The sequence below is a fragment of the Amblyomma maculatum genome, chromosome 4 (assembly GCF_055883805.1).
Source record: "Amblyomma maculatum isolate TAMU_Amacu chromosome 4, ASM5588380v1, whole genome shotgun sequence".
NCBI classification, from domain to species: domain Eukaryota; kingdom Metazoa; phylum Arthropoda; class Arachnida; order Ixodida; family Ixodidae; genus Amblyomma; species Amblyomma maculatum.
In genome coordinates this window covers 15,782,820-15,806,408 of record NC_139347.1, presented here as the reverse complement: position 1 = coordinate 15,806,408, position 23,589 = coordinate 15,782,820, and the positions used below count along the sequence as shown (strand labels likewise).

Sequence of the window (23,589 nt, the reverse complement as noted above, 5' to 3'; positions counted from 1 at the left end):
ATCTAAAGAACCCGTCAGAGACAATGCGATTTTAATTTGTTTTTGCATCATGGCGAATCGCTGACGGAGTTAGCTTTGAATATGAATCTGTCCTAGAATCAACGTACGTTGTTACCTAAAGCTCCCATTTTCAGCTGGTCACCTACTCAGAATATCATCATTGTGGGCCATAAAGTTATGTTCCTATGAGTAAGGAAAAGAATAGAGGGGGCGATGACAAGTCACCTGTTACAATCACTTCTCACGAATTAGAGCAAAAGGTAATCGTGTAGCACATCAGAGGGTTAGCACATCCTACACTTTCATCTGTAATACGGTTCAGTTTAGACGGCGGCTGTGCGCTGCTGATGGTATGCACCGCTGAAACTTCTTACACCTGTGGGTAAGGGCTAGCGACACGTAGCGCTATAATGTATCTCTCCACACTGAAGAGAGCCAGCATTTTTGTCAGTCTGTCGATCCGATGGCGCGCGAGACACAATTAAGGCACGAAGATCTCGGCACACCTCTTTGTGAACATCCCCGAGTGTCGTGCTATAGCTGGTATGTATTGTGCGGACAACCACCGACGTCAAAATGTGATAACTTCTGTCTTCATTGCTTGCATAAAAACAGCAGTTACATACACACATCTGCTATAATTTTACACACAGGTGAGATGTAGTTTTGCTACCGTAAATTAGTCTTATTATGCGCATGAACCTGCTCCGACATAATGAAAATTGATGCCATGAAATTTACGGGCACTATATAAAAACGTAAGTACAATGGTGTTAATTTATTATGATGAAAATTAACGCTGCAATTAAGATTTCCAAAGATACTGCACCAGTGAGGCTCGAATTATAAGGATAAAGCTAGTGTAATACACCACATTATGAATGCTTCAGCATCATTTACGTTTTTAAAATTTATTCCCATAACGTACTTCACGTAGTCTTTAAATCTGCGGTAAAGGGACTAAAGGTCCGCTTTGAAATTGTCTTTTCTAACTCTAAAAGCTTCATTTCAGGCATCATGACATGCCCTTACTTGTGTTTCGGAAATTGTGAACCCCATCAAAACATTTAGGAAAGAAGCCCACAGTAAATGCAGCGTCAGAATGGTGTGGGCTCAATTAAACTATGGTTAGCTTACATTGCTATTTCAAAATAGGCCATTGCACTGCCTCAAGAATCATGTTACGTCAGATTAGGTCACAATAATTAGTTTTTAGCATTAAACGAATACGTAGAACGTACTTTCCTTCCTACTTCTGACATATAAAACGAAATTGAAATAAAGGCGAGACATGGCGGCATTGTTTATTCCTGATATTTGAGTTAAGACATTTGCATTGATGGATATCAGGTTTACTCTGTGAGTTAGAACGCCTGTTTGTTCTGTACACTAAAGTACAGTTAAAACTCGTCCTCCTATTTACCATATTTTCCTGGTATCACCAGAGTCGAGATGACGTTAGGAGGTCGTACAGCTGAATTAGGCAAATCAACGCCTGGTGCGATATTTTGCCTAGGCTACTACGGGCTGTTGTTTTTGTTCGAAATAATAAAAAGTGTAGGTTATCTAAAGAAACAGCATTTGGGTGAAACAATTGGCATTCCTTTTGGCAGTGTCAATATTAAATCCAAGAACACACCCAAGGAAAGATAATACACTAATATTAGAAGACATGGAGGCTAACTAAGCACGAGTGGATAGGGAGAAATCACTATTCAGAGATGGGGCTCGAACGACGCAAACAAAAGGAGTTCGGATGCCTGAATTTCCGCTCTAAACAGAGTCCTGCAGCACAGCGTTTGAATAATTAAACTATGATCCATGATGTATGACACTCTTATGGGAAATATAAAAATCGGAGAACACAAGAACCGCTTCTTCGATCACCTAATAGAAGAAAACGAAGGGGCTCAGGAATTCATGAGAAATGCACAATGCACAGGGATCAGTTTACGTAATGAAATCGTGAACGTCCAAAAAAGGCATCTAAATTCTCATTAAGGCCCTGTAAGGTTTGTGTTTTTTTTTTAATGCAGGAATGTATTAAGCGGCTGCATTTTCACCTTTGTTTCTCCGCCCCGCGACCCATCCAGGCCTCGAAGGAATGACTATCTGAACTGGTCTATAACTTCCGGGTGCAGAAAGGAGGGATTTGAGAGAAATAGATGCAAAGGAAAATACTGAATATAATAACTGCGTCGCAGCGATTACGTCCGGCCAGGCAGCTGTTGCTGCAGCAAGATACTGTGCACGCCATTTTTTCTTTTTTTCGAAGAAAAGGAAATAAAATTAGACTGCACCTAGGAAAAGTCGGCCGATGCACAGAGGTGAATCAAATCGAAAGACTATAGCTGATTAAGGAGGACAGGGTCGTCCTCCGAGGGCTGGGTTACGCGGAAAGTCTGGAGAAACACAAGAAGAAAAGGATGCCAGTGTACGCTCGAGGGAAACTATCTCTGTCGCTACGACCACAAGAATTATACCCCGAGCATACAGAAGAACCGGGTTACCACAGAACAGAAGCATACCGGGTTAAGTGGAGAGATATGGGAGAGGCCTTCGCCCTGCAGTGGGTATAACCAGGCTGATGATGATGATGATGATGATGATACAGAAGAAGTTTATAGGTGAGACCCAGGGATTTGAAGCAGGCCTACGGCAGGATCCCGACGCAAGGCCATAGATGCGGCCAGGTATCCGGGCAGACAGGCTCACGAGGTCAGTGTTGCCATCCGCGAAGTACACGAGCTGGAAGCTGTATCGGTCGCCACGAACGACATGAGCTGGGAAGAAGAGGCGGTCATTGCTCACAGCGCGCCCTCCCACGATGCATCATATAGGCCACCAGGTGGCCTGCAGAAACATTCAAAAAGTTCGGATCTCAGTGTATGCTTCGAACATCTCCCCAAACATATACGTCGTCTGGACTCCGTGGCACGAGTCCCTGAGAACACGCTCTCCGGACATCCCCTGTGCTTAGCGCATGAATGCGTCTTGAAACCACCTCATGTGTTAAATGCGTATATTAGGGAGGCCAGCACTTTAGTAACATTGAGAACAACGCTGTCGGGATAACTCCCGCAAATGTAGGCCAGGTGGTGCGTCGTTGTTGGTACGTACGATGCAACAAGAACATCAAGAGCGCATGAGCACGTTCTCAGATGCCGAGAACAGGGGAAAAGTTTAAGCAGACATGTCGTACATGGATCGCTGCTGTCAGGTGGAGGCTTACAAGCGACGTAACTAAGAGGGACAATAAACGCTTCTTCAGTGACAGCTTCCATCACGTGATTGTTCGCATCCGAATGAGATCAAGACATTGAACATTGAAGGCTTTGAGAATCGTGCCGACACACGCATTCTCATTGTGGGGTAATCTAGACGTCGCACGGATTAAAGCACCAATTTCTTTTCTCACTCTTAAAAAAGAATAAAAATGCGACAAATTGTACATTTCTGTTTTTCTATGTTCCCCTATGAGGCAAAACTTCTATGAGGCTATGTCGCATTATCACTGCGCGCCAAGCTCTCTTCGCTGTGTCCGCTTGTTTCACCTGATGGCCATCATCAACAATTAAATGAGTCGTATGATGCTCGTAGCAGCGGACAGCTGCTAAAGTAAGCTTGCATCGCGAGTGCTTCAATGCACTCCTTTTTGTGCGCCTAACAATTAAGAAGAAGAAATGGGCATGTGCAGGACATGTAGTGAGAAGAGAGGATAACCGATGGTCGCTGAGGGTAATAAACTGGATTCCAAGGGAAGGAAAGCGTAGCAGGGGGCGGCAGAAAGTTAGGTGGGCGGATGAGATTAAGAAGTTCGCAGGGGTCAAGTGGATGCAGCTAGCACAGAACCGGGTTAATTGGAGAAATATGGGAGAGGCCTTCGCCCTGCAGTGGGTATAATCAGGCTGATGATGATGATGATGATGATGATGATGATGATGATGATGATGATGATGATGATGATGATGATGATGATGATGATGATGATGATGATGAACAATGCCTTGTGCATTTGTAAGTGATGTGCGGTCAACCTGGAGAACAGTGCCAGCAATGGTTCCTTCATATGCAAACGAATATGGACCTGATGCCGGAACGAGTACGAACCTCACACGTGTGGCCTTCGTCGTTTCACAACTAGATTGCCGCTATATCCCCCATGGAGTCAAAGATCACTTCAAGCAGTGGCATTGGGGGCCGCTGCATACTAAAACGCAATATAGGTGTCGGGTATATTGCTCTCTTCTCGACCAGTGCTTGGTAGCGCCTCTCGTCCTGTTTGCATCTAGAACTGCTGATGACACCACCTGCATTCCTTCTCGCAGAACGTGTGCGCTTGCCCTGATCTATCTATTTCTTCTCCCATCTCTCTTTGCGTACGTCTCACATAAGGTTACGCACTCTTCTGTTTATCCATACAGCGTGAGAGTAAGTCGTTACCACTGCTTCTATCGCTTATGTCCCTCGCCAAATGCAGTACAATGTCCCGTATCACTAATGACTTGAAAAGCAAGCGGCTCCTTTGGGCATTGTTGTATTTAAAGCTTATAGCTTGGTAGCTCACGCCATTTGCGCAACGCTGGGTTTAATTTGATGTGCGGCTAAAGGTTGTTTCCTCTGTGTCTATATACAGCACCTCTATTGTAACGCTTAATACTTGTTCTGCATACTGTACAGTGCTGAACCCTAATGTCACGCACCACCATCATCACTATTCTTATGGACCTGGTTTTACTAATGCTGAATATTGCGAAACGAAATGGAGATTACCTGAGGCGTCCATCAGTGAGAACATTCCGACGCATCTAGTCTTTATTCGCAGTTGTAGTGTTTCTTTCATTTATTACCAGAACCGTTACGTGTATGTAATGCACTGAAAACACCCCCCCCCCCCAAACCTATGCTTTTTTTTTTATTCTTAGCTTCATTAAGTGTTGAAGCTGCCTGCATAGAATATATGCTGCTGGCTTTCCTCATTGGCATATGTAATGGTGGGCTCTGACTATAGGCAATTAGCTGTTCGCCAATTGATTATAGCTCGCGAGTATTTCTTGTTGGATTATATCATATGTGTACTTGCTTTGTTTTTCTCTAAGATTTTCCTCATTACTTCCCATTTGCACTTAGTCTGTTTTTCTGTACATTTTTTCTCGAAGTGTAATTAAAGCTGGCCTGGCGGAAAACTTGGCCACTTGATTGATTGATTGGTTGGTTGATTGATTAGTTGCAATGAATGATTGATCTATTGATTGATTTTAAAAACCAACGAGCAGCCGTTTTTATGCAATGTCTTGCAAGGATAGAATACATTTTGTTCGTATTGTGATATATACAGAGGTTTGCCCGGCACTGAAGCCGCCGAAAATTCGGCACCTGACGGCAATGGGCCTATCGCCGAACAACTCATCTTCATACATTGCTTAGACGCAAGGATCTTATCATCGCTCTCTCTAGAACTTTATTATAACAGCCAACCTTTTTTCTTTTATTTAATACCCCTTTAAAATATTTTACATATTCCATTATGCCCTGAGGCAATAAACAACGTTATTAAAAAAAAAGCATGAAGTTACACAAAAAGCGCGAACCGTGCTAAGCTTCTCGTGGTGACTGAAACGCCACAAAAAGAACAAAGTTCTCCCAGTGCATGTGTTCGATTTATCGGCACTTTTTCTAACCATTGTAGCCTATTGCAGAAAGCAAAGGCGGGGATCAGTACACTGAGGACTATATTTCGTAACTAATATCGTTCAAGATATCCTTTTATGTCGCTACCAGTGAGTACTGTGCGCCCTGCAAACTCACTAAGTGCTCCGCAGTCTATAACATCGAAGGTCTGGTGGCGGCCACTATAATTAGAGGTGGAAAGTTCAAACAGCCGCAGCGGTAGCTGAGTAGTTATAGCGCTCTACAGCTGAGCCTGAACCAGTGTTCGATGCCGCGGCGTCGAAAAAAAAAAAAAAAAAAAAAGAAGCCCATGTGTTGCGCCGCCGTCTGTCGTAATTTCTGGTGCCTCCCATTAGGGCGTCTCTCATAGCCGATGTCGCTTTGTGGCCCTAAACCAAATAAACCAAACCATACCTATTTTTGTTTTGCTATTGTATAGTGTCGTTCACGTCTTCGTCGTCTCCACCTAGCTATAATTATAAAAATTTTGGAATATGGTACCTAAACATAAGTTATACATACGACACTAACCAGTAGTTTCTCATCGCCGTTCGAAATCTAATGTCGATGCAAGTGACAATGCATCGGCGCAAGACTATTAAGTGCATATGGGCTGCTATACGAAACTTTCAATGTCTACATGACGGCAGCTCTAACATGTACAGCTCGGCCCAGTTGTTTGAACCTGGAGCAACATTGCTTTTCTGAACGTCAGCAGCTTGCGCCATCCCTCCGCCGCCAGTAGCAAGCACCCCGCAACTTTGTGGGATATCTTTAACATGCAACTTTAGTAAACCTAAACGTTGTGGCGAGATTCTCAGCGAACATGATGAACACATTATTACCTAAAACTCCTCAATACTGAAAAATCTAATCTATAAATATTTCTTGTAGCTTATACCGACCAGTTCCGGCTTCCTAAAAAAATTCAATTAGATCTACCGAAGGTTTGACATTCCCGAGGTGATCACAAGTGTTCTGCGCCACTTGGCACATGTTGGCAGCGTTGAAAAAGACTTCCAGTGCTGGTTATAAGCAAAAGTCTCTGGAATGCTGTGCGCTATCAGGGCAGGAAAGAAAAAATCCCCAGATGGTAGAAATAATTTCGCTCATCTCGCTATAGGGCACTTCTATTTCACCTTCTTCAGTCCCACCGGTCCGCTTGTCTGTATTAACAATGATGTTATAGGGCCGTTCCTAGTGTCCCTTATGATGTTGGTCTCTCCGAAGCAGGATTTGTTCTTTGTTTTTTTATTTCCACAGTTCCATTCTTCGCATTTTTTCCTCCCACAAATATTTTTATTCTGTGACATTGATGTCAAAATTTAGAGGCACTTAAGAATGCATCACAGTCCGAAGTCCGGTCGGACTGCTCATGGTCTTCTGTCATTGCTGCTCACCGCGTACACTAAGCCTGTGTACACTAACGCGCGTTCAATACTAAATGACGCCCAACCTTAGACCACCGCTGCCGGGAATGTCACGTGGCCAGTACATCTGCCAACTAGGCCACGTCACGGGACGTCACGACATCAAAGGCCATGTCATCCGGTTAGCAGATTTTATAACGGATGAAGCAGGACGCCATAGGGTGTTTTTCTCCTGTAAGGGTTTTAATGCGATCCCATTAAAAAACTCCTGAAAGTCGTTTACTCTGAATAGGCCTCAGCAATGCAATGCAGTCCCTCTACTCTCACGATGACTGCTTGCTTTGTTGCTGTCCTATTTTTATCGCTGCAATCAAATACGACAAAAACGTAAGATGACCAAAATAAACCATAGGAGGAGAATAAGCCGCAAGCCGCAAATAAAAAGAAAAAAGTTCCTAAATTATGTGTCGTACTGCTTGTAGCGGTCGTGAGCGCGGAGGACAGCAGTTCTGGATTGTCCCGCCTTTACCACCTGCCTATTCACTAAGCCAGCTCTTAGCGAAATCTCTTTGTTCTTTTGCCCGCAGGCCTTGCGAAAGAAACAATTTGCGCTGAGTAAGAGCGCCGCGGGACAGAAACACGTATTTCGGGGCCCCGCTGCTGGCGTTACCGAGCCTACATGGACTGACGGTCTGCGGCGCTGACCCCTTCTTTTTCTGTTCGCAACCAAGACAAGGGCGCGGCTTCCTCCTTCTTGGCTGAGATAGAGTTTTCCTCTAGTCCCTATATACGTACTTCATTCACTACATTTTTTGCGTGTAGCTGCCTCAAGCGAGCCGGTAGAACACTACGCAGTTGAGTGCAGATTAAATTGAGGCACAGCTGAGGCGTTTTCATCAAACCACTCACGACTTCTGGTGAAATTGAGTTTTCCTATTTTAGGGCAGACAAAAGGATAAAATAAAAAGTAAGAACAAAGTGTCATAACTTAGCCGCACGTGCTTCCTGTGGCACAAGGCATCAATTACGAAGTGCTAGATTTGTTCGTCGTACGAGGTCCAAACGATCGGAGAGCTATTCGTAAAGAAAGGAGTGTCGTGTCAAAGCCAAAATTTTCTTCAATCAAACACGGCTTTCTGGAACCTTTTTCTCACCCAATTCCCTACCCCATCCCTTCCTTTACACCCCGCTCTTTCCCCAACCTGCCGCGCTCATCCCTGCCTTCTGTCAAGCTTTTAAATCTGCAAAATGCGCTATAGGCGTTGCCAAATCCCTTGAAACTTGGCTCCTAAACGTTCAGGCTCAATTAAATAAATTTTCGTTGAAGGCGTTGCCCATCTATTTGGATGTGAGACTAAACCAGATGGGAACTTATATCAAAATTTTGAACTTTCTTTTCACTATCGAGCATGTATCCATCAATTTTTCATTGTTTGAACAGCCGCCTGTTTAAGTGGCCGCAAAAAAACGCTCCTAGCCGACACCCTAGTAATTTTCGCTCCTTTTTATTTCTGCGTGTATGCTGTAGATCCGCAAGTTTCCATACGCATATTTTACCGGCGGTGTATTTCATAAGGTTCTTTTTGCGGTTGTTGGGCTCTGTGAGCTGCCTCGACCATAAACGTTGAGGAGAGAACTGCCTGCGCTATCCAGCCGATCAGGAACATTATGCTTCGTTGCTACTTCCGCTATTCTGCCAAGTTCTTCTCCCCGTTGCACTCGTGGTTGTTTTGGCGTGGTTTTCTCACTTACTTGTTCTTCGTCTTCTTTTGCTTCTTTCAGGCCTGCTGGCTACGCCAGTCGAGATGAGTTCCTGAAGGTTCAGGCCGACTCGTGGCGAAATTGCAACCCCGGCACTCTTACACCTCCGATCCAAACGCGAGGCTTGGGCCTTGCGAAACTCCTTTCACTGCTCTGTTGAAGGTAAGCGGCAAACTACCTGAAGATGCACACCCTAGAATATTATATCAAGCAAGCAAAAACAACGGAGAACCATGGGTATACAGCTCTGCGTATAAATGCAAATGCATCATAAAGAAGCGCAAGAGCCGAGATGAGATTGAGCGAGAAAAACTTTCCGCTCAACATACTTTCCGATCGTTCTCTTTTTTTAGCTTAGTACGCGTTTTCATCTCTGAAAGAAGGATGGCATGCCAGAATCGCTCGCGAGGAGTCTGCATACTTCGTTCGCTTGCGGCCGTGTTATAGCGGCGCCCTGCACGTGGACAGGCAGTGAATTAGTCTGGCTTTGTCATTCGGAAATGCGGTTAACTCCGCCCTCTAAGCTAATAGTTAAGAATACCCATCGCTTCCCACACACAGCATTGGAAGCGACGCGGCTTTCTCCGCTTTATGCCACTAAATGAACTGCCAGGTGTGGTATAGGAGTGATAATGATTGCTTAATGACAGCATGCTCCCCCTAGCAAAAACTCCTCTATCGCACCAAACAGGTTTTTACCTGATCTTTATTATCCCGTATAAATCTCATAGTGGGGTGCCTAGTCCTGTATGAAGTTAACCAGGTTTATATCGGAGATACCATGTCCCGTATGAATCTCAATCCGGAAGGACCGGCCCGGTATGGAGCAAATACCGGACAGACCCTTTCCGGTATGCCTCTCAGTTGGGCATCCCAGTTCGTTATGAATTTGAAACCGGGTGGAGCGGTCTGGTGTGCAGCTAATATATAGGACAGGTCGCATCCGGTTTAACTGAAACCGGACAAATCAATCATCTGCGGAACTTATACCGGACAGTATTTTCTATGGAATTCAACTCAAGCCAAGCCGATCGATGGCGCTCTACCAGAATAACCATGCCGTAGCATGCCAGCGCGATAAATAAGCATGAAGCCATCCATATTATACGTTACAACTGTTTTGTATATGTGAAGTTCGCGTTGTTTCACAAATACTTCGAAGATATGAAGCCATCGAACTGTGCGCTTGCAAATACATACGCGCATCACATTGCTTTTGCACGTGCTACAGTCGCTGCAGCTCGTCCGATGTTGCGATTCATCTTCATATCTGCGACTGAAGATCTGCTGTCTTCAACTCACTAGTGCAATGAAAAACGTAGCGTTTCATTAGAGACGACAAAAATACGCTCGAAAATAAATGAAACACATCGCGGACCATCGAAATATGCACAGATAGCTGCATATCGGGCGGCGCTTCCTCGAGTGTTTACATATGCAAAACACTTAGTCGCAAGTATATTCATTGATGTCGCTGCTCCTTTGGTAGCACGCGAAGCTAAAATATGCAGTATTACAAGTATTAGTGTGCTGGATATCTCTGTGTGTAGCAAAAATTACCTGCGTCCGAAGGCGATGACAAAGCACATCAGAACTAATAAAGTACGATATTCTGAGCTTTGTCTGCAAGAAAGCGATGCATTATAAAGATGCGGCACTTTAGCGACCCCTTGTGATAGCCTGGAAAAAGATTAAGCGTGTTTAAAGGGCGATCGGTAAATTACAACCACAACTTGTACACTGGAGAAAAACCAGCAAAATACGAAAGTGGAAAGTTCGCTACATAGAGAGAAATATAACTACTAGAAAGATAAGGCGGTCGTGGAGGAGTCAGGACCGAAGTTCGAATCCCGGCTTGTGGGCACAATTTTCTTTCCGGTTTTTAACCTTCTTTTTTTTTAATTTTTGACGTGTAAGTCTTATTATTTTATAGCTTTGTATGATTTTCCTAGCCTGACGTCGTGGTTTTTGTCGGAAACTAGGGCCACCGGCCGTACAAGAAATTCTAGAATCAGGGCTCCGCGCGGTTCCATATCGGTTCAGCCTGTACAATAAACCGGTGTACCGAATCCGGTATGAAATTGATACAATTTATTTGAGTAGTTTCATGAAAAAGAGTTCAAAAGAAAGAGTGACAGCATCCTGGATGCAAGCATGGCCAATTAGAAAAGTGCTAGGCAAAACGCTGGGAAAAAAAAAAGAACACGACTGTAAGCTTAATAAACACATGCTCCGTGAAAAGTGTCTGGGCAAAAAAAAAAAAAAAAAAGACAACTTAGGGCTTAATGACAGCATGTCAAAGGAAAAATGTTCCTGGCAAGAAAAGAAAAAAAGACTTCAGTCAAGACATTGATCACTTGCATCACTTGACACTTGACAGCATGCTCAAAGAAAAAGGTTCCAAGCCAGGAAAGAAAACAACAGCTGTATCTTCAGTCAAGACATTGATTACTTGCATAGGAACTGCACCCCTGAGGCCCTATTTGATGGACGACCAAGCGATCCCAGTGTTACTTGTACTACAGTGTTTGCAGACAAACTTTGCTAAGAGAGAGGGAGATGGAAGGTTAAGAATCATTTAAATGCAAAGCGAAGTCAGTCACAGACGCTGAGCAGAAATTAACCATGACGGGAAGTAATTTTTTTTTTACTTTTCTGATTTGCTGTGCATTTCATTCGTGTCAACTACGTGGTTCCACTAGTTTTTGTTAGGGCTTCTTCGGTTTGTGACGACAACATTAAAAACCATTCAAAAGTTTGAGGGACAGTGCATGCGAAGAATTGGCTGACAAAATGTACTGTCAAATCATATCAGAATATTAGAACATATCAGCGTTCTTCCGTAACTGCTTCCAGGTCAAAGGGAAGACGCATGCCTGCTACGACCGTTACACTTTAGCAGTTGTCCACGTATTTCGAAATTCGGTCTGCGTTACGGATTTCTTTCATCACCCTCGCGTCTTTCTCAAGCTCTATTTATGTCCTTTATTTTAGATCGCGGCTCATTTCTTTATCTGTCTCGCCATTTTTTATTTTCTCATAGAAAACTTCACATTCGACTAAGGCCGCCGTAACGACAGGTGGCCTTTCGTAAGCGCTGATGAGATGCCTACAGCAGTGCACACAAAACTTTGTCCTTTGTGATGTTATCCGCCGTCAGCAAGGCCCAGTCAACCTGGGCGTATGCGATGTCGCCTTGTCAAGGCGAGTTCTTTTTTCTTTTTTAATGCTAGCGCTTAGATGCCCACACTAAGCAGCAGGCAAGCTTCCGAAGAACATAATGGCACGTCTAAAAGTAACCTGCTCTTTTCTTTTATAAACATGCCAGCGATATGGAGTATTATTTTGTTTCACCTGAGAACAAGAACTCTTAAAACTTCCTGCCTCATTCTCTCACCCCCATCGTGTTCTAAGCCCTGCTTTTACTACCTGAAGCAGCGAATAAAATCCCTCGTCCACTATCAGACGTGTCGTTATAGACGAACGCTGCCATCAGCATAGAAGGAAACATTTTGAATTGGCAGAATAACGGCTACAAAATGCAATATTCCCCCTTTCTGTTAATTTTCTTTTTCATCCTCTTTCGCTTCAATGCTTCGTCGCGTATCTCAGCAACGCTGATCTCAGTCAGTGTGCCTGTGGCGAAATCACCTTGCCAGCTTTCGGTGAATTTATTCTCGGTCATGACCTCGTGAGAGAGACATTAGCCAATGGAAGTCCTGTAATGTGCTCTGTCTCGCTGACAGGCATGCACCGTCACGCCCGTTTCAGATTGGTAGCTCCTTCCGCCGTACTAAAACTAGAGACTCGACCGTAGACGAGCGTCCCTGCAGTGGTGCATATATAGCTTAAGGGTAACGTATCTCCTTTATCGTTCGCGGATCCCAACGATATAAAGCATTCGGATCGGACTTTCGCCGACCCAGCCTATACCATGCATGGTGCATTTTCTCGCAATCGCGGAAACAGCCTTTTATCGACCACGTACATCTCCCTTTCTATCAATGATGCCACCCTCACCCGTAACTGGACCCGAGTATTAGCCGTTTCGAGTTGCGCCAGCGTAACATGGTACGACCCTACTTACCACGTGCGTCACTTCGTGTGAACGACAGTGGTGAGGAAACGGGCTGTGTTATGCAGGTGGAGACAATTGGAATGGAAATCGCACAGCTAAGGGGTAGGTCAACCGAGTAGACGGCTCGACGCGCCTCGATTTCTAATGCGGTTCGCGTGGTAGATTGCGGAGAGTAAGTGCGCCGTGAAACTTGAGACACAACGGAGGAGGCAACAACAGCATATATATATATATATATATATATATATATATATATATATATATATATATATATATATATATATATATATATATATATATATATATATATATATATATTGCTAATATTAATTTTATACGTTGCTAATGAAATTCAAGACGTCAGTAGTTCAGAGCACTTGCACATGTGCCCAGTGTGAAAGCAGAAAATCTGGAAATTACCAACCAAAGGGGCAGTAGTATAAAATAACAGGGCGACGCAGCTGCTAAACCCTGACGAGATAAACCCTTCGTAACCAAACAAAAAGGAATAGCTAACAGATAGGTGCAGCAAAAAAGAGAACAGGTAAGTCAGGAAGTGAGAGTTGAGTCCTTTTAACAGTGCCACGTCGCTATGCAGTCTGATATCGTTGTCCAAAGAACGACATGCTTCGTTATGCACTGTGGCATCACTATAATATTACGTTTCTGATGACTGCGTGTTTCAGTGCGTAACAAAATATACTGCATTTTCCAGACTATAGTCCATGAAATTTTAAAAGCCGAAATTTGGTGTTGTCTATACTGTAAGGGACGCGGGCTGCTCACCATTATTTAAAATAGATTTTTCAGAGCCTAAGACGCCTAGCATGCCTTTCTTAGTAAAAAAAAAAATAAATAAATACGTGGTCTGACTGCAACTGCGACGTTTTAGCCCGATAATACAACAATCACCCTAGGTATGCCAACAACTTCGATGTGCAAACGAGCCTGTTCGTGGTGCATAATATTCACATCCTGGATTTGGGTGCAAATGCGCAAATCCTCAGTAAATAATACCAGAGGGGGCACAATTAATCTTGAAGAGTAGTTGGAATGGTTCCAAGTACAGCTTTTATGAAATATGTACGCACAACAACCGCCAAGCAAACCCGACGACTCTACGTGAGACGCAAGAGCATGCATCGGCGCGCAGTTTATTTATTTTATTTACAGAAGACTGCTGGCTTTATTGCAAAGCCTTAAGCAGGAGTGGGTGTAAAATACACTTTGAGAAAAAGAAAACCTCCCTGAGGTGCACGCAACTCAGCACAAAATACCGAAAGAAACAACATTATGCAATATTAGTGGCATGGCGCAATCAGTGTCCGCGGCACCGCCACAATTCGATTCGAATGCGGAAATGTGCAAAACTACTCCGAGCGGCTTGAATCGTGCTTCGATGCAAATGGAATCAGCGACGACGCACCCAAGCTCACGCTTCTCATAACGTGCCTCAGCTCGAAGGTATATGGTGGAATTCGAAGCCTACTTACGCCGAAAAAGCCGCGGGATGAACACTATGATGCCGACATTACACTGCTCAAGCACCACCTGAACCCGGCACCGTCGGAAACCTATGAAACATACCGGTTTCAAACCCGCGTACAGAACACGGGCGAGAAGCTAATCGAATACCTGGTGGAACTTCGCGAAAATGCCGACAACTGTAGCTTCGGTAGCGCCTTTGAATGTAACCCGCGGGACAGATTTGTTATCAGTCTGCTAAAGAGCATGGTTAAACGCGTACTCCTTGCTAAGCCGAAGTCTCTCACTTTTCAATAAGCAGTAGACATCGCTACGTCGGCGGAATCGATGATACAGAACGTTGAGAGCCTACCCCAAGCGAAAGCTTTGGAATCGGCGAACGGAGTCAACGCCAGGAAGGCGACGAAGCACGCAAAGGCAAAGACGCCGCGTAAGTGCATTCGTTGCGGCGACTGCTCACATGATGCTTCTAACCGTCCACACAAAGCGTCGACATGCTCTAAGTACCACAAGCAAGGACACCCACGATATGTTTCGGCGAAAAGCGAAAAAGACAACAAAGGTTTCAGGCGAACGCGGTGAGTGTGAAAGCGGGCGAGGACAGTACTGAATTCCTTGACATCTACACAGTAACAAGCTAAAGTATTCTGGTTGCGCCGTTACACAAGGCGGTGAAGTTGGGACCTGTGGATCTCGGCATGCAGATTGATAAGGGTTCGCCAGTCTGCATAATTCCTGAAGTAACATACCATTGCCATGCCAAACAGTGACCAGCCCTGAAGACCACAAACAAGGATCTTCTAGTCTACTTGATAACGTTACCTGTCAGTGGGGTGCATAACATGACAGCGCAGCACCAGGACTACAAAGCTGCTGCTAAACAGTATATCGTGCAGTGCCCAGAAACTTCACTGTATGGTAGAGACGTGATCAAAAAGCTCCATTGGCTGCCTGACCAGGAGGTAGGTATACTTTGTGCAGACAGGAAAATCTCAAGTGTCGCACAGCAGCTGAAAGAAATGTTCAAGTACCTTTCCAGCCAGGAGCAAATCTGATGAAGGGCCCTTTAACCAGCATTGCTGTGAAGGAAGATGCAACCCCAAGATTCCTTAAAACCTGTTCACTACCATATGCACTACGCGAAAAAGTGGGACTGGAACTGGACATAATGTGTCAGCATGAGATCCTGTCTCCAGTAAGTCACAGGTATTGAGCAACGCCAATTTTCTCATTGGTAAAAGGTAAAAGATAGAACCTTGAGGATCTGTGGGGACTTCAAGGTCACAGTCAATCCCGAGTGTGATGTCGACCAGTACCCGCTCCCGAAAAGGGAAGACAGTTTGCCTCTCTCAAGGATGGCTACTGGTTTTCAAAGTTGGACCTACGTGAAGTCTACTGCCACATACCATTGGATGAGCTTGCAAAGCAAATATCTTTACTGAACACCCAGAAAGGCCTATTTGCTTACTATAGGCTGCCAAATTGCATTGCATCAGCCCCTGCAATATTCGAAAGGAAGATGGAAGAACTCATGAAATATGTGCCAGGCACTGAAGTCTTCTTTGATGATGTCCTGATCGCAGAGACAAAGAACAGCTATGTGAAGACGGTAAATGAGGTTCTGTAGATCCTTCGAGAAAATGGTATCCACTTTTGGAAAGAGAAATGTTTTTTCGGAGCACAAGAAGTGACCTACCCGGGACACAAAATTGACCGACACGGCTTGCATCCGGCGGAAAAGAAAATGGACGCCATAATGAGAGCACCAGCGCCAAAAAATGTCCAAGAACTCATATCCTTCCTGGGCCTGATCACCTATTACCGCAGATTTCTGCTTAACATGTCGTCTACTGGTACCTCTGTACCGCTTGCTACAGAAAGAAAGCAAATGGAAGTATGCATCTGAAGAGAAAAGGTCGTTCTAAGATGTTAAAATTTATCTTGTGAACTCTGATTTGCTCGCGCACTATGACCCGACGAAGGAACTAGTGCTAGAATGTGATGTCTCGCCAGAGGGCATTGATGAAGTGCTGTCACAAGCAGAGAAGAACTATTCTCGGATGGAAAGGGAAGCCCGGGCTCTTGTGTTGGCTGTGGTAAAGTTCCATGATTACTTGTTGGGCAGGAAGTTCACATTGAAGACTGACCATGAACCACTGATTGGACTCTTCAAGGGAAACAGGCCGACTCTGAGTACTGCAGCATCACGCATTCAGAGATGGGCGATTACCCTTATTGTCTAAAAGTACACCATAAAGTATAAGCCGAATCCAGCAACCAAAATGAAGACAGACGCAATGAGTCGACTATACCTGTGCCAGCCAGTTAGACCGAACTGCAGACGCAAGATCCCGTCTGACGAACAAGACAGTACAGTAGTGGCCAGAATCTTGGGAACATCAACAGTATGAAGGAAAAAGTTGGCATTGGCAGACGTGGCTGGAAAGGAGCAATTTATGCAGTGCATCCGCGAATACGTACAGTGCAGATGGCCCAAGAAACTTTCGCAATCCAATTATGATACTACCATTCTGGAGACGTAGGAATGTCCTCACTACAGATGGACAGCTTTTTTCTATGCCCTTATAATTTTTTTTTAATATTAATGTTTGCCCCTTCCCGCTGTAATGTATTTTAACCTGAGGATACTGTAAATTAATAAATAAATAAGGTTCAAACTCGACCGCCGGCGGCTGCTTTTCGATGAAGGCGAAATGGAGCGGCGTCGGTGTGCTGTGCGATTTAAGGCCATGTTAAAAAACCCCAGGTGGTCGAAATTTCCAGAGTCGTCCACTACGGAGTCTCTAATAGCCTGAGTCGCTTTGAGACGTTAAACCCCACTAGCCAAACCAAAGCAAGTAAATACATAAATAAACGTCTGTGATTTCTGTCCACAATTGACTTATGCCGAAATGAACTTTTTAGCTGCGAAGGCTTTTTGTTTCGAACCCTAGAAGTTATATCAAGAACGCTGTGTAGAGAGAACGAAATGCGAGTGCCTTAATTCTCAACGTTTATTTAAACTTTTTCAACTTAATTTTTCAGTAATGATGAATCAATGCGAATACGATGTTCGGAATAGCGCGTTACAGATGTTAGCGAAAACTGCATTAGTCATTAAATTTTCACCTTGTACCCACTCCTTTTTTTTTTTTTTTTTTTACTGCGTACCACTACTAGCCGCAATCACGGATTACGTCGATCCCTATCCGAAGTAGCTCATTCTCTATCTTTCCGTGAAATTGAAGTGGAGAGAGAGGTGGCGACGTGCCCGTCCCGCGGCTCAGCATTGAGGAGGCGGGGCGGCCGCACAGCTGCAGCACAAGCCGCGCTCTCTCTCTCTCTCTGTCCATCTCCTTGAACTTGAAAAGGAGAAATGGGAAGTGGCGACGTCCGCATCATGTGATTTAACACTGAGGGGGCGGAGCGCCTGCATAGATGCACCAAGTGAGAGAGTAAGACAGTGAGAGAAAGGCGTGTCAGTTGCGGGAGTGGCGGCCGTCACTGGGCAATTGACATAACCTGTGTCCTGGTATCCCCTCTTCGAAAATAATTCACTCAAAGTCCATACAACAACAACACGCGTGTGTTAGTCCGGAGTGAGCAGTCGTGTGTCGCTCGCGCGTCCTCAACTTCGGCATCTCTCCCCTCGCAACAGTCACTCCTCAGCCTTCACGGACAGCAGGCATGCACGCGCGGTGCTCCGAGCTGCTCGTCGCGTCGTGAAGCAGCTTGTACTTACCTCCGCGCCTGTTTCTCAAATTTTTGTTTCTCCGCGCCTAAGCAATGCTACGCAGCTACTTCGCATTTGATTAACTATGCAAATCGGCCGTAACTTTTTGTTTTGGTCTCAAGCTAATCGCATTCACACACTGGACCTTGCATTCGGACGTACCCCGTGGCGTTAGACCTGTTTTTTCGTTGTTTTTTTTTTTTTTTTTTTTTTTTTTTTTATCGCGAGCACACGCCTGTTTTGGGTTGTAGGAAATAGATGCGTCCATTCTCGCGAAACAACAGGTCGAGAATCGCAGAAATTGCATTTAATGGTCTAAGACGATGAACGCCTATAATCATTCCTTCGTCTTATGATAACGAGACTTCCCGTACAATTCATATGTTCATTATGTCTAGACTGTCCTCGTCTACTGCCTGTTATTTCATTTCTTTCTCAGCTTTATCAGCATGTATTGACAAAAAATCATTGATGGGGCTCATTACGGCGCCTTTGGTCAAATCTTACTGATGGCGACTTTATATTTTGACGAGAGTATCTCCATTTTTAAAGTTTACTTCATCGTCATCCTCCTCTTTCTTTCTTTTTAGCTTTCTCCTAATCTCACCAGGATAACATAATAGCCCAGCATCCTACTAAGACCTCCATGTTTAAAGCGCACGCGTACAAAGGAATGGGAGAGAAATAAATTGGCGGAAGCAGGTCAGGAAAAATATTCTCACATATCCAATGTCTGCGTTACAATAAACTGAAATAATAGGATCTTAGGAGCACCACCGAGAAAATCAATGGTGAATTACATTTCGCAACTTTCCAATATCATCCACACAAGCTCATTCAATTAGTGCGTGAAAGGGTAGTGGTTTGTTGACCTGACAGGTTTCGCTCGTCAGAAGATTTGAACTTTTTCGTAAAATTATGCGAAGCTCACAAGGAAATCCTAAAGGATCTTAGCGCGGATTTCACCACGATGAAAAAAAGAAAGGGACGATAGGGTGTCTGTCCCCTAGGAAACTTTCATCTCTGCTACGCACATGGTTATAAAGTATGGATGCGCAAACTCTATCTTCGCCATTTCATCGATAGCAACGCAAATTATTTGTCAGCGGTAGTAGAATATTCTCTTTGACGACATGCCCATATGCGCGACGTGCATCGTATTTAATTATTTCTTTTATTAGTCACTTGCACGAATTCTATGCACTTCTTATCTCCTGGGAGAAACAGCCTTTCACGTTTTTTTATGTGCGCTAAGCAATGCACCGTACATCTCCGGCCCTTTGTCACGTACCACTGGAACAACATCGGTTTTCTGCGGCTTTCTCAATCTCCATCGCACCTCAGTGAGACCACTCGGAAGTGTCTGGGATTGTGGTAAGCAAAGGAAAAGAGAGGGAGGGGAAGGTGCAGGCAGTCGCAGTGCGCCGGTCAGGCATCGCACATTGCAACGCACCAGCACTCAGGTCGCGTATAGTTCATGAAGCTACTCATTGACGACCCTCACACGCGCCCCAATAAGCCAACGCACAAGGAGTGTGCCGCCGACCTTGTTCGCACCCTCTGTGAAGTGGATATTTTCGAGACTCGACAAGAACAAAAAAAAAAAAAAAAAAAAGACGATCGAGACAGCACCAGATGTCTGCTCTTTTCAAGGACTTTGTTGGTTTGAAAGCGAACGGAGGAAAGGGCCAGAAGAAGAGGCCTGCTCTTGATAAGAACACTAAAAAGACAAGAAATCGAAGAGCTTATTGAAAGAAAATGAAAACGTCAGGAAGAGGAATTAAGAGTACTGAAGAAATCGACGCGAGAGACCTTGCGGACACGTGAGCCATGTCACGCACCACGTTCGTGGCGCCGACTTTAGTAGGCTGCTCACAGTTGCTACAGGGCATATAGTGCAACGATACGCAACTAATGAGAGACGAGCAAAACAGGTCGCCAGAGGGAAGTGCTTCGCAAGCAGCAGTCAGCGTCTTTGTTGCCTGCAGCGGTCCGGCGCTGCTGGAGCGTTGTAAAGGTGTCCCCTCACCGACATTCAAACAAAATCTCTCTCTCTTTTCGGTTCCGTTTCGCACATGCACTCACTCGCTATGGAGGTTCGGTGAGCGCCAAAGAAAAACTGGGCTTTGAAGAAAGAAACGAGGACCAGAGAAAGGATAACAGCGAGAAGGTTAAGGTGAGGAGAAGAAGACGGGCGTCGAAGGCGCGCCTTCACCACATGAGCCCACAATGGCCCAGGCACACCACGACGACTGTCGATCTCCGAACGTGCTCTGATTCAAATTGGCTGCGTTTCGGCTCAGGTCACGTCGCCCAGAGCGCGCGAAGGACTCAGCGGGACTTCAGTGATCGTTCCGCCAGACCCCTTCGCACTGCCTGTCCTTCTTGGTGCGTCTTTGGCGGCTGTCGCTGCTGTTTGACTTTGCATGGACGTTTCTTTTTCTTTTTTTTTCCTTTTCTGCCCTTGTGCTTCTGTCGCGGCAGGTTACTATCACCGCTTCGCTGGACTGAAGTCCCCTCGCGCTTTACGAGTCACATGTTTCTCATCACGCGCGTCTTACCGCGTCTCCAACTTTTTCTTTCTCTCTCTTTCTCTATTATCTCATTGATTTCTTTTTCCTGCAGTTTTCTTGTTCCAGACGTTGCACATCCATCAAAAAACGTAAAGCCCTCGTTAAGTTGCTGCAGTAGGCATGTCTCTTCCACCTTTGCGACTGCCATCAACAAGCGAGCAATACGCCTCGCTGCACGCTCCCTCCACATTTCGCCGTGTTAGCTTTCTCCTCCGATGCTTTGCGGGGACATTCCTCCATTTGTTTTTCACGGCTGACGCTCTTTGTACAAGTGGGGAACAGATTAAGAGAAGCCTTTGCCAACGGCTGCGCACGTCCCAACTGCCCCGACAAGCTTGCGGTCGCTGTCACAACCGGCAGCGTTGCTCCAGCCAACGGTCTACCCCACCGTTTCATCTCCTTCCGGGGAAACGCCCTTCGTGCCATCACGGTGCTTCGTCCTCGCCATCCTTTGTGCATCGCTGTGTATTGTACTATCGTTTTTACGACGCTTCATACCTCGATAACAATTCCTCAAAGTGGCCCAAAAACGATTGCCCTCGTCACTGCTGTTTCTTTTGCTTCTGATCGATATTTGCCTGCAGCGTAACTATACGTGCTCCGAACGTTGCTGCAGCCCCGGAAAGCTTTAAGGCAATGCGCAGTACAGCATGCACAAGCAGCCGAAATATTCGGCCATCACGGAGGTATCATCCCGGTTGGACCTTTTTGTTGTTGTGTTCTTCATCATGCTTGCCTGAACTACGTCGTGCCTGAAACTGGTCCGCCAAGTTTGTAAATATTTATTCACATCGTACACACATGCATATGATGCAGAAGAGGCCATAATGACGGCGATGGTTTGCAGGATACAAGGGAAGGGGGAAGGGGGGCAAAGACAGCCTTCAGGCTCACACATGACCCATTGCGAACGCAGCTCAGTGGCAAGCAAAACGAAGCGATAAAGGCATCGTGTACGTTGTTTTTATCCGCATTTGGCCAGACGCAATTGATCTCATTCGCATCAGTTACATACATCGCACGTGCCATATTTTTCATCGCTGCAGTCACTCATACTTCACGGGGCGAGCTCCTTGCGGCCGACAAAAAGGCATTTAAGGAGTGCTCAGTTTCAGTTCCGCACGTGCAAGACGCCCTGAACCTTTGGTGCCGTTAGTTTTAAGCTCTTCTCAGCTTTGGACACCCAGAAAGAAAATTGTAGTCTGGAAACTGCTATCTTCAAGTAAACTTTCCCGCACTCAACCGAAGAAACACAGAAAAAGCACTAGGAAAGGAAATATGTCACTCACCTACCAGGCACCTCAGTTTGATAGTCGACATCTCCCGTCTTTTAACAGGCGTTTAACCTGTGGGGGAATTCTGGAACCATGCACTACACAACCTTATCTTCTCACACGCAGTCAACGTGCCTCTGCATCGTCACCGTCACTATATCAGTGCAAAAATAAGCATCGCTTTTCGAACGTCGCAAAACGTGTAGTGAGCTCTGCGTACCACTTGATCGCACTGTGATTAACCACGTTAGCATTTTTTATTGCGCTCGACTCGAAAAGAAGTGCCGAGATGATATACGATCACTCGGGAGGTTTTTCGTGAAGAACACGCTGCATGACAGGCGTGTAAGGGCTTTAACGGTGTTACGTTAGCTACTATAGGCTGCGCCGGGCGTGCTTTGCGACGACGTCGGGGGGATTGCGCTGACACCCTGTGATAAATGTTCTTTCGCAAAGTTCGTAGACGGTGGGCGTGTGTGTAGTATACTAGCAGTGCCTCTCCGGAGCCTTGCTTCTCTAATCTTGGGTTTTTTTTTTTTTCTCCTGGATTAAGTGCCTACGTTTACTCGTAAGTCTTTTAAACCCCACGCTGGACTCGACGTGTGTGACATGGCACCTAGGTTTATCGTATGGATAAAATTAACTCGTGCGTAATATGCCGTGCAAACAAGCGAATGTTATCAGTCAGTTAATGTCATTACATTCTTAAAAGCTTCAAATCTTTGAACGACAGCATCACCTTTTCTGCTCTGTTTGATTACACTGTCCCGCCCCTTAAACGCTCCGTAAGGACTAAAGATTCTGACAATAAATATGTTCACATAAAAGACCAACGCAGCGCTATTCATGTTTTGCAGGAAACAGCTGCATTTAGACAACGCAGACTAATCAAGGCTGCTTCGCAGCCGAATTTCTCAGATACGTTATCGGAATACTCCCTGGAAACAAGCGGTTAAGTGTTTTAGGTGAAAAATGTTTTCGTTTTCTGAAAGCCAAACCTTTTTGCCAGATCCTTCCTTTCAAGCCACAAGAAACCGTACCTTATAAGCTAAAGCTTCCTTGGCCAAAGGACACGTGTTCTGGAAAGTGGCGCTTAAAAGTACCAATTTGTTAAACAAAATAGTCCGGAATTGGCGGTTGTTCACGCCAAATGAAGCCGCACAATTGCTGCGTGGGGATGAAGCACGGCATCCGTGGACGGAGGTCAGCGGAAATGAGAAGGCGCCGCAAAAGGAGAAAAATAAAGAGGGGAATGGGGGTGTTGAAGGGAGACCGAGGAAGAGAATATAAGATAAAGCGTGGAGTTCTGAAGTCGGGCAGAGGAATTAGGAGGGGAATGAAAGCGGCACGCGAGCTTTCTTTCTGGCTCCGTTCTCTCTCTGAGTGCCGCTGCGAAGGATTTCATCTTAAGCCAGTTTGTGTTAAACCAGAAAAGAAAACAAGCGATGCTTTGCCGTCTCGCAATTTCTCCCAAGCATTTTGTCCGATATCAGTTGCAGTGCTCTTAGCGCATTTACCCAGTACTATATAAAATTTAGTCGACACCCCCCTCCCCGCTATCTCTGCCCCCTCCCCCCCCCCCCCCCCGCCCGGCAAATACATTTCACTTTGGAACTTAATTAAACGGTAACTATAACAATTGACT

General features: G+C 45.2%; 1 protein-coding gene across 4 annotated transcripts in view; it reads left to right on the top strand.

Annotated features, from left to right (window-relative positions):
• LOC146190336 (dopamine receptor 1-like) overlaps positions 1–23,589 on the top strand; it is a 389,794-nt gene that overhangs the window by 218,754 nt on the left and 147,451 nt on the right. For all 4 annotated transcript variants that reach the window (XM_084600811.1, XM_084600807.1, XM_084600805.1 and 1 more), the window contains one exon: positions 8,823–8,963. The gene's annotated coding sequence lies outside the window, so the exon portion shown is untranslated. The remainder of the gene's footprint in view (positions 1–8,822; positions 8,964–23,589) is intronic.